The sequence below is a fragment of the Schistocerca cancellata genome, chromosome 8 (assembly GCF_023864275.1).
Source record: "Schistocerca cancellata isolate TAMUIC-IGC-003103 chromosome 8, iqSchCanc2.1, whole genome shotgun sequence".
In the NCBI taxonomy this organism is placed as follows: Eukaryota; Metazoa; Arthropoda; class Insecta; order Orthoptera; family Acrididae; genus Schistocerca; species Schistocerca cancellata.
The window spans coordinates 17,277,320-17,288,860 of NC_064633.1; positions in this window are offsets into that span (position 1 = coordinate 17,277,320).

Here is an 11,541-nt window from a genome sequence, read left to right on the forward strand (position 1 = left end):
AGTCCTGATTGTGGCGCTCACCTGCACGGCGCCAAACACGCATACGACCATCATTGGCACCAAGGCAGAAGCGACTCTCATCGCTGAAGACGACACGTCTCCATTCGTCCCTCCATTCACGCCTGTCGCGACGCCACTGGAGGCGGGCTGCACGATGTTGGGGCGTGAGCGGAAGACGGCCTAACGGTGTGCGGGACCGTAGCCCAGATTCATGGAGACGGTTGCGAATGGTCCTCGCCGATACCCCAGGAGCAACAGTGTCCCTAATTTGCTGGGAAGTGGCGGTGCGATCCCCTACGGCACTGCGTAGGATCCTACGGTCTTGGCGTGCATCCGTGCGTCGCTGCGGTCCGGTCCCAGGTCGACGGGCACGTGCACCTTCCGCCGACCACTGGCGACAACATCGATGTACTGTGGAGACCTCACGCCCCACGTGTTGAGCAATTCGGCGGTACGTCCACCCGGCCTCCCGCATGCCCACTATACGCCCTCGCTCAAAGTCCGTCAACTCCACATACGGTTCACGTCCACGCTGTCGCGGCATGGTACCAGTGTTAAAGACTGCGATGGAGCTCCGTATGCCACGGCAAACTGGCTGACACTGACGGCGGCGGTGCACAAATGCTGCGCAGCTAGCGCCATTCGACGGCCAACACCGCGGTTCCTGGTGTGTCCGCTGTGCCGTGCGTGTGATCATTGCTTGTACAGCCCTCTCGCAATGTCCGGAGCAAGTATGGTGGGTCTGACACACCGGTGTCAATGTGTTCTTTTTTCCATTTCCAGGAGTGTATTTTGGTTCGTATATATAGCCTACGTTAGTTGTCGTCGGGTCTGTGTGCCTTATTATACAGTACTATCAACCCTGGGTACGTACCATGGTGTTTTACTTTCTTCCAAATGCGGACTCACTGATGTGTTTAGTTTTATTGCCCTGTTTGTACTTACAAATGGTTTAGTACGAGGGGCTGGAACTTAAATAGTGGCAACTATTTATTCACAACCGATACAAAAGAGTCACATTTTTGCACCTGTTACTGTCCTTCAAAGTAGTCACCAGCGTTGTATAGAACCTGTTGCCTGCCAGCGATGTGGAAGGCTTAGTATACCGTTAGCAGAGCCTGTTCTGTTGATGGTGCGAATGGAGCAGTCTATTGCCTATCGAATCACTGGAACAGTTCTGAAACGAATGCCACGTAGTGGTTCCTTCATCTTCGGAATCAAATAAAAGTCACAAGGACTTAAGTCCGGGGACTATGGGGCATGGTACAGTACTTCCCAGTCCCATCGACCGAACAGAGTAGCTACAGCTTGCATGCAAAATGATGGGTGAGTTGCGCAGAAAGTGTCGCCGCTTCTTTCGCAAAGCTGTCCTCAGGTGATACTCCAAAAGCGAACAGTAATACTGTGCATTGACGGTCTGCCGTGGAGGAATGTAATGCGTTGGAATAACACCATCACAGTCGTACAAGACAATCACCATAACTTTCACCATACTGAGACTCTGACGCACTTTCGACTTTCGCGGCGACCCATAATGGCCCCATTCGTTGGATTGGCTTTTCAGTTTTGGCTCGTACGATTTGACCCATGTCTCATCCAGTGTTACGATACGGCGTAAGAAAACCTCTCCTTCGCGCTCATAGCGCACCAAACGCATCCATTTCTGCGTTTTCGTCAATTCATGCGGAACCCATCGTGATGCAATTTTTCGCATGCCCTGGCTTTCCTTCAGGATGCGAAGCACAGTCGTATGCGCTAATCCGGTTTCGTGGGTGAGCTCACGAATCGTATGGCGTCGGTTACTGTCCATTAACGCGGCAACAGAATACACTTCTTCTTCAGAGACGCTAGGACGACCTGCCCGATGCATGTCTGCCACAGTTTGCCGACCTTCCTTGAAGGCTTTTACCCAACGTACCACTGTTCTGTACGGCAATGCCGATTGCCTGCACGCCTCATGAAGACCTTGATGACACTATTGTGCCGTACGACCTCTGGCACATTCAATCTTGATCCAACTCCGTTGTTCCTGTTTCGAAAACTTAGTGACACCGTTACGTTAGACCGCTCGCTCACAAGTGACTGTTTTTCCCTCTATTGTGCGCACCCCGGTGACGTGAGACGGGCGAGTCCATTTGCTCGGAGGTAAGGTAGGTATGTCAATAACGTGTGCTATCAACGACAATACTAAATTCCATTGCATAGTGTCTCCACAGCAGTGTTGCCACTATTTAAATTCCAACCTACGTACATTCAGATTTTCTCTCTTCCACCACTTTTTAGCATTGAAAGCTTGCTACTCGACAAGTGGAATGAGGGGTATAATATTCTGCTGTGGCTTAGCAAATGGACATAGAATGCGAGCCCTTTAGGCTGAACAATGTTCACAGTGCAGAGTGCCCCCTGATAAGCTGTTCGGTAGACTTTTCCAGCGTCTGAGGGACACTGGTACCTTTGCGTGTCGGAAGACTGACAGTTTCTGCCACTCACAGTCCTCATGCCTGACTTGTAGGAGCGTGTGCCGCGTTCGGTGGAAGAAACCCCTGCGACTAGTGTGCGATGATTAGCAGCAGCAGCAGAAATCGTGTCACACTCTCTCATATGGGGAGGGGGGAGGCGGCGAGGGTACTTAATGAAAAATTGCTCTCCCCATGTCAATTACAACGCGGATGATTCTGTCAATGACTGTTGCAAAAGTGTGCCGCAAATACACTGTTCACGTCCAAGATTTTGTTTACCGTTGAGGTGGGGTTCACAAGAGATGATGTTGTGAATTTCCATTACCAGCATTTGTGGGCAGATGTAAGTCCCCAAGCAATTCAGGAAAGAGTGCATTAACACCGACACTAAATCAACGTATGGGCAGACGTGCTTGGCGGCTGTGCCATTGCAGCAACGAATACGCATGTGGTTCATACATGATGGGGCACCAGCAGACTTAACATCTGACGCAGACATTTCAGGACCGCTGGATACTTCAAAGGGTGCGTCATTCCTTGAGCCGGAGGGTAGAGGGGTGCATTGTCATTAAAGGACGCCACGTTGAACACCTCCTGTAAATACGTGTTTGTAGCAGAAAGTGTGCAATTCCGGACTCGTGTTTATTGGACTTACCTCAGAAAGTATGCAATTTCGGATCCATATTTACTGGACTTATTTTTCTTGTGTCGATGAGTAGTACCACCTATCAAAGTATTCTACACTATTTTAAAACCCTATATATATATATATATATATATATATATACACTCCTGGAAATTGAAATAAGAACACCGTGAATTCATTGTCCCAGGAAGGGGAAACTTTATTGACACATTCCTGGGGTCAGATACATCACATGATCACACTGACAGAACCACAGGCACATAGACACAGGCAACAGAGCATGCACAATGTCGGCACTAGTACAGTGTATATCCACCTTTCGCAGCAATGCAGGCTGCTATTCTTCCATGGGGACGATCGTAGAGATGCTGGATGTAGTCCTGTGGAACGGCTTGCCATGCCATTTCCACCTGGCGCCTCAGTTGGACCAGCGTTCGTGCTGGACGTGCAGACCGCGTGAGACGACGCTTCATCCAGTCCCAAACATGCTCAATGGGGGACAGATCCGGAGATCTTGCTGGCCAGGGTAGTTGACTTACACCTTCTAGAGCACGTTGGGTGGCACGGGATACATGCGGACGTGCATTGTCCTGTTGGAACAGCAAGTTCCCTTGCCGGTCTAGGAATGGTAGAACGATGGGTTCGATGACGGTTTGGATGTACCGTGCACTATTCAGTGTCCCCTCGACGATCACCAGTGGTGTACGGCCAGTGTAGGAGATCGCTCCCCACACCATGATGCCGGGTGTTGGCCCTGTGTGCCTCGGTCGTATGCAGTCCTGATTGTGGCGCTCACCTGCACGGCGCCAAACACGCATACGATCATCATTGGCACCAAGGCAGAAGCGACTCTCATCGCTGAAGACGACACGTCTCCATTCGTCCCTCCATTCACGCCTGTCGCGACACCACTGGAGGCGGGCTGCACGATGTTGGGGCGTGAGCGGAAGACGGCCTAACGGTGTGCGGGACCGTAGCCCAGCTTCATGGAGACGGTTGCGAATGATCCTCGCCGATACCCCAGGAGCAACAGTGTCCCTAATTTGCTGGGAAGTGGCGGTGCGGTCTCCTACGGCACTGCGTAGGATCCTACGGTCTTGGCGTGCATCCGTGCGTCGCTGCGGTCCGGTCCCAGGTCGACGGGCACGTGCACCTTCCGCCGACCACTGGCGACAACATCGATGTACTGTGGAGACCTCACGCCCCACGTGTTGAGCAATTCGGCGGTACGTCCACCCGGCCTCCCGCATGCCCACTATACGCCCTCGCTCAAAGTCCGTCAACTGCACATACGGTTCACGTCCACGCTGTCGCGGCATGCTACCAGTGTTAAAGACTGCGATGGAGCTCCGTATGCCACGGCAAACTGGCTGACACTGACGGCGGCGGTGCACAAATGCTGCGCAGCTAGCGCTATTCGACGGCCAACACCGCGGTTCCTGGTGTGTCCGCTGTGCCGTGCGTGTGATCATTGCTTGTACAGCCCTCTCGCAGTGTCCGGAGCAAGTATGGTGGGTCTGACACACCGGTGTCAATGTGTTCTTTTTTCCATTTCCAGGAGTGTATATATATATATATATATATATATATATATATATATATATATATATATATATATTGCACCCTCCAGCGAAAACGTGTCGCAGTACAAAATTAAACTATATTAAATCTCCTACAAAAAAGGTCCTATTCATTTTTTTCTCTAGAACTAATGGATTGTGCGAAGAGAGCGCGCGATTGCTGAAAAACTCGCTCGACGCAGATGCGCTGTAACTTACGTAGTTTTTGTAGGCCATTTTGAGGTAAGCATATTGAAGTAGCAAGTTGAGACGAACTGTTTGGTACGGGACGCTTGTGATGTATCAAGTCGCGAAGCAACCTCAAATTGGCCCACCAATACTACGTAAGCTACAGAGCATGCGCGTCGAGCGAGGTTTTCATTCTCGCACTCTCTTAATATGAGGTGTAAGATCGGTTAATGACGTCACACTGGCACCAGATTTTACCAAAATTCAGCCCAATGCCACCGTGGACGTGTCACACGATGGGAAGGTCGTCACATCTCCCCTTACCGACATCTCACCCCTTTCCTGACGCCTCTGCGATGAAGGTCAAAACTGAGACGCCCAACTTTGAAATCACGCGATATTCTTATCGTCAGCTGAGCTAAATATTTCAGACACACCGGTGCTGAGAATCGATACAAGAGGTGGCATAAAGGTGCACCCATGGAAACACCCCTTCCCTTGTAGCGTTAGTTTACACACATTTCGCGGTCCAAAACGACAGTTTGCCGTGTGATGTGCAAAAGGACGATGTTCTAGAGACCGTTCGACACTGCTATCATTCTGCAAATAATTCAACCCTTCCCTTAGGTTATCATTGTACTGAAACTCTACTGAATTCAATATCACCCTATGGAGAGTAGCGTCACTACAGTTTTTGCTCTAGTATAGAGAGTAGAACCACTAGCGACCGTTCAAATCCGTTCGACGAAATCTGATCATGATTCGAAGGAGCAAGAGGTGTTTATGCTTTACCAGTCCGCCTGCTTCACGTCCATCTACGGCGTGTGCATGAATGGGTGAAATATTGATACATGTGTTTACAAAATGGCGAGGAGTCCCTCTAAGACCTCCCTCTCCCCCTCCCCCCCTCCCTCTAGTTCGGCAAAACCCTCGGTGCCATCGGTGCACCTTTCCTGGGCATTTTAAAAATGTAGTTGTATGCGGCAACCATTCACTACTTCCTAGTTGTCTGCAGGGCAGAAAACCCCTTTAGCACCCTTCAGCTGGGTGCTACTACACTACTGCAGTGTTGCCTGCTTACGGGCATGCAATATCTGAGTAGGGGTTTCCTGTCCCCAGGCGTTTAGGAATCACTAAATGGTTGTCCCTGTACAGGTATATTTTTAAAGCGTCCAACAAATTTGTACTGGTGGCACCTTGGGTGTTGCCAACTGGGAGTCTTAGAAGAACCCTTTGCTATTTTATTCGCATGTATGTCAATGTCGCATCCCTTCATGCACACGTCGCGGTAGGGTGCGAAACAGCAGGCTAAAGAAGTCTACACACCTCTTGCTGCTTCGGATTATGTTCAAATTTCACCGAATGGTATTGAACAGTCACTAGTGGCTCTACTCAATATACCAGAGCAAAAATTGCAATCACGCTACTGTACAAAGGGGTAATATTGAATTCAGTAGCGTTCAAGTATGACGACGTCCTTAAACAAGGATCTTTCGCGTCCATGCTACATTTTTCCAAAAGAACACTCTGGAAATCAGCAGCTGGTCAAATGGTATAGTGGAACAGTTTTCGGTAGTTAGTCTGTGTAGAAAAAGCTTCCACAGCAAAAATGTTATTCACATGTTTACAAATGACAACCTGCATTCGCCAGTGAAGTGTGTGGTGTCACCGCCAGACACCACACTTGCTAGGTGGTAGCTTTAAATCGGCCGAGGTCCATTAGTACATGTCGGACCCGCGTGTCGCCACTGGCAGTAATTGCAGACCGAGCGCCACCACACGGCAGGTCTAGAGAGACGTACTAGCACTCGCCCCAGTTGTACGACGACTTTGCTAGCGACTACACTGACGAAGCCTTTCTCTCATTTGCCGAGAGACAGTTAGAATAGCCTTCAGCTAAGTCCATGGCTACGACCTAGCAAGGCGCCATTAGCCTTTCAGTGCTTGTATTTAAAGACTCTCAATTGTATCGTCAAGAGCGATGTACCACAATGATGGAATAAAGTTAAGTATTCGAGGAGCTACGTACTTTTCTCTATAGAATTCATAAAGTATCCTGTTTCAGACCTCACGCCAGCCGGCGTGTGTGTACGCATGCATTTCGGTTACCCGTCACTGTGGACTGGCTGTCTTGTCAGTCCACAACAAAGTGTGTCACTGAAATTACGTCCTAGGAGGTTATAGTGGTTGTCATTGTAATATGTACAATAAACTACAGCAGAAATTTTCTTGAAGATTATTTATATTTTTCGATTGCTTAACGTGTGCAGAGAGAAGTTAACGTTGTGCTCCCCGGGGCTTTCTAATTGATAAAACTCCGTCCGTAGCGACTGCGTGAGACGATGTTATCGATTAAACAGTTGATGGTTTTTCTTCTTTTGCAGTGTTATATGTTCCGTCCAAAATTAGACGAAATCTGGTTGCTCACGGAAAGTAATGTGATTGATGACATCTGGGTCATGCGTGGAATCGATGCATATGTAGGACTGAGGAGTAGAGAGGAGTAATGTTCCTGAAATAACTTTGTGGAAGCGATGCCATCTTTACATAAAGACGAACGCTGCAGTCAAACCGTTGATGTGAACAGCTGTAGGGCACGTATGAAATGGTGTACGACCCACCTCTACAACGGAGCAGACGCTCTACTGTTACACAGGACCGTATATTTGCCCAACTTGCCGTAAGTTGCTGTTGGTTGCTCCCTTTCGCAAGACACATCACAAGCAGGAAGTAGAAATGTATGAACCTGACAGTGTGCGGATGCAGGATGCCTCTCAACGATGTCGATGTAATTTGAATGCTATACGTTACAGTTATCTGTTGCTGCAACCTCTTTCCCGCCCGTGCAGTTATCGTTTGTTCGAAAAGATTGTCATTCATAGAACCTTTTCCCCAACTAGACAGGAAACAAGCGCATGGAGTGGGCTGCAGAATTTGCTGATATGAACCAGGATAATCTTGCTTGTTAGTGTCATCCAGCAGGAGATTTTACATTCACTGGAACACAAAGATGATCACTTTCAAAAACAATTCTTGAATTTCGATGATTGATGTGTTTTTATCCAGAGTAGCTTTTTATTTTTATTTTTATTTTCATTTTCATACGGCTTGTTTTTCATTCCCCAAGTTCCCTGCATCTATGCTTACTCTCTTCTTCGGGTATGGAAGTTCTGTAAACTTACCTTTTTTTACCAACTGCTCTTTCTGACCACACTGAGTGCTGCAACAGCGACTTTGTTTCTCGTAGCTCTTGCATGATTAGTAAATCCAGTTCTTCTCTTGAACATGCACGGACAATTCTTATGGCTGATAATGTAGTTCGCGTAGCATGAGAACACATATTGCTACATGGACCTTCCTTCTTTATAAGATTGCATACCCCAGTCGTACAAACAGAACCCTTATAGGATCACTGTGTTGTCTGTCTCTCTTTCGGTCTGTCTGCCTGTCCACCTGCCAAGATCTCTTTTTCCCAGAAACTGGTATAGTTATCAAGCTAAAATTTATGTGACATACTAAAGTCTTTGGTCCCTTTGGGATGTCAATAATTCAGTCGTCTAAGCCAATGCACTCAAAAGAAATGGCCATTTTTTTATACTCGCAATCTCACTCATCAAAACCTGAAGGGTACTTCCGTTAACATAGAATCCCCCACATTTTTTTTGTTTTACGTGTTTTCCATCAATCTTCGTACTTTCACCAGATTTTCCGTAGTTTCAGTGCATTTTACTCAATAACTCGAAGTCCTAACCACCATTCTCGACTTGTTGTCATTTCAACAAAATGTCTCATCCCGTCGATCTTGTGAAGCTATCAGCCAATGACATTGCGGCATGGTTCTCAATGTGTGTATCACTTATAAACCATACCCTCTATTACTTTGCGAGGGTCATATACATATGGAAATATCGCGAACCCAGTTACACAGCCTACATCACATGACAGAAATACTGTTCTTAGTGCAGGATATAGCCATCGGCAGAGAGGAGGAGCAAATACTACGTTCCATAGACGAACCACTTTACAAATTCGAAAAAAAATTATTACCATTTGCCACCTCCCCCTATGTAGATGGAGTCACGAAGTATTCTCCCATTCGTGGGATACAGTCGGAGTTTCAAAGGTCTAGCACTCAGGCCTTTATGTTGAAACGAGCTGCCCCTTCGTTGAACCTAGAGGCTAACGACCCCAAGAAAAATTCTATATGGCATCTCTCTATGCATCTCGTGTTTCTTCCTCGTCTTCAACTAGCCCTCGCTGCAACACTGTACCCGATCTCATTTGTTCAAATGTGTGTAAATTCCTAAGGGCCCAAACTGCTTAGGTCATCGGTACTTAGACTTACACCCTACTTAGACTAACTTAGGCTAAGAACAACACACACACACACACACACACACACCCATGCCCGAGGGAGGACTCGAACCACCGGCGGGTGTGGGGGGGGGGGGGGGGCGAATCTCATTTGAAACAGGCCAGAAGTAGGAGTTTACTATACGTGCTACATTCAATATTTCTTGAAGTTACAGAAAGGGCTAAATTCCACATAATCAATATATTGTGATATTTTTATTTTGCAAAAAGTATAACATCTCTCCCAAACTTGTAATGACCGGCGCTAGTGAGATAGACCGGCGTTTTCATTCCTATACCGTAAATGCCATGCTACAAGACTGCTCAGAACCAATCTTATTCACGTCACCCACCCAGTTACACACAATCTCTCTAGATGCTTGCGTGCTGAGCAGCTTAGCACTCCTTATTAGTGTATAGTAGGTATGAGCCTGATACAGTTGAGAGTGTTGTGGAAATATAACACACGATTAAGAAGGTTAATAGGAAACCTTTGAGCTATACATAATGGACTCCAGATGGAAGGACTTTGAAACACTTTACATAAATCACTTGTGCTACCAATTCTGTAGAATTTTTATAGTGTTTGGATTCCATACCAGGTTCTGGGAAGAAAGGAATGATCGTAGGACATAAACACAAACGTATAGCAGTGCTGTTTGGTATGTCAAATTACACACCATGCTGCACTAACTCCTTTCCAGACACGCAACATTTGCTAAGCAAATGTATACTCAGCGACTGCAGTACCTCACAAACCCCTGTCGTTAACCGAATCACTGCAGTTATGAATCTGAAGATTCGATTTATGTACACGATGTGGTAGTGAAATGGGGTACTTTGCATACATCTTCATTCATCTAGAGTAGGGTGTTGAAAGAGGTTTTCTATCGATGTAAATGATTCACCATCATGAATCATGGGATATCATCCGCTGACTGTGGTATGGAGGGGTCTGCTGTTAACGATTGCAGGTGGATAGCCCTCTAACTCACAAACAGAACACGCCACTGTATAAGAGTCGAACGCAAATTATACCACACAACTGATGCACCCTGAAAGAACGATTGAAAAAATGGTCAGATGCATGATAAATGACATGCCACATCATCTCCCTCTCTCTAGAATGCACCATCACTCTACCACTAAATCATACCACGTTCATACCCGTCTCAACCGATCACTCCATCTACTTTCTATCATCCTTTAACGCAGATCTATGTGAATTTAGCGGCAAATGTTTCTTTTTTCAGGAAATCATCAAAGACAGCAGTCACACGTATCCCTATCATCTCAATACGCATACAGCAGAATGTTATTAAAAAACCATGCAGCAACTGTTCTGTAAGGCATCTCGTCGCTGACACCACATGGTTGTGATTGGGAGAGAGCGCAGAGAAGCACATTATAAAAACTGTTTGTTAGGATTTAAAATACCTAAACAGCCTCGCACAGGTTCAAACACACAGTCCATTCTGTAGTTGTATATCGCAGTTCCCCAGCTGATAGTACAACGCTCTTTAGCTAAGGACACTTTACAAAGATCTATAAAGTAACTTTGGGGTCACATCTACACTCCTGGAAATGGAAAAAAGAACACATTGACACCGGTGTGTCAGACGCACCATACTTGCTCCGGACTCTGCGAGAGGGCTATACAAGCAATGTTCACACGCACGGCACAGCGGACACACCAGGAACCGCGGTGTTGGCCGTCGAATGGCGCTAGCTGCGCAGCATTTGTGCACCGCCGCCGTCAGTGTCAGCCAGTTTGCCGTGGCATACGGAGCTCCATCGCAGTCTTTAACTCTGGTAGCATGCCGCGACAGCGTGGACGTGAACCGTATGTGCAGTTGACGGACTTTGAGCGAGGGCGTATAGTGGGCATGCGGGAGGCCGGGTGGACGTACCGCCGAATTGCTCAACACGTGGGGCGTGAGGTCTCCACAGTACATCGATGTTGTCGCCAGTGGTCGGCGGAAGGTGCACGTGCCCGTCGACCTGGGACCGGACCGCAGCGACGCACGGATGCACGCCAAGACCGTAGGATCCTACGCAGTGCCGTAGGGGACCGCACCGCCACTTCCCAGCAAATTAGGGACACTGTTGCTCCTGGGGTATCGGCGAGGACCATTCGCAACCGTCTCCATGAAGCTGGGCTACGGTCCCGCACACCGTTAGGCCGTCTTTCGCTCACGCCCCAACATCGTGCAGCCCGCCACCAGTGGTGTCGCGACAGGCGTGAATGGAGGGACGAATGGAGACGTGTCGTCTTCAGCGATGAGAGTCGCTTCTGCCTTGGTGCCAATGATGGTCGTATGCGTGTTTGGCGCCG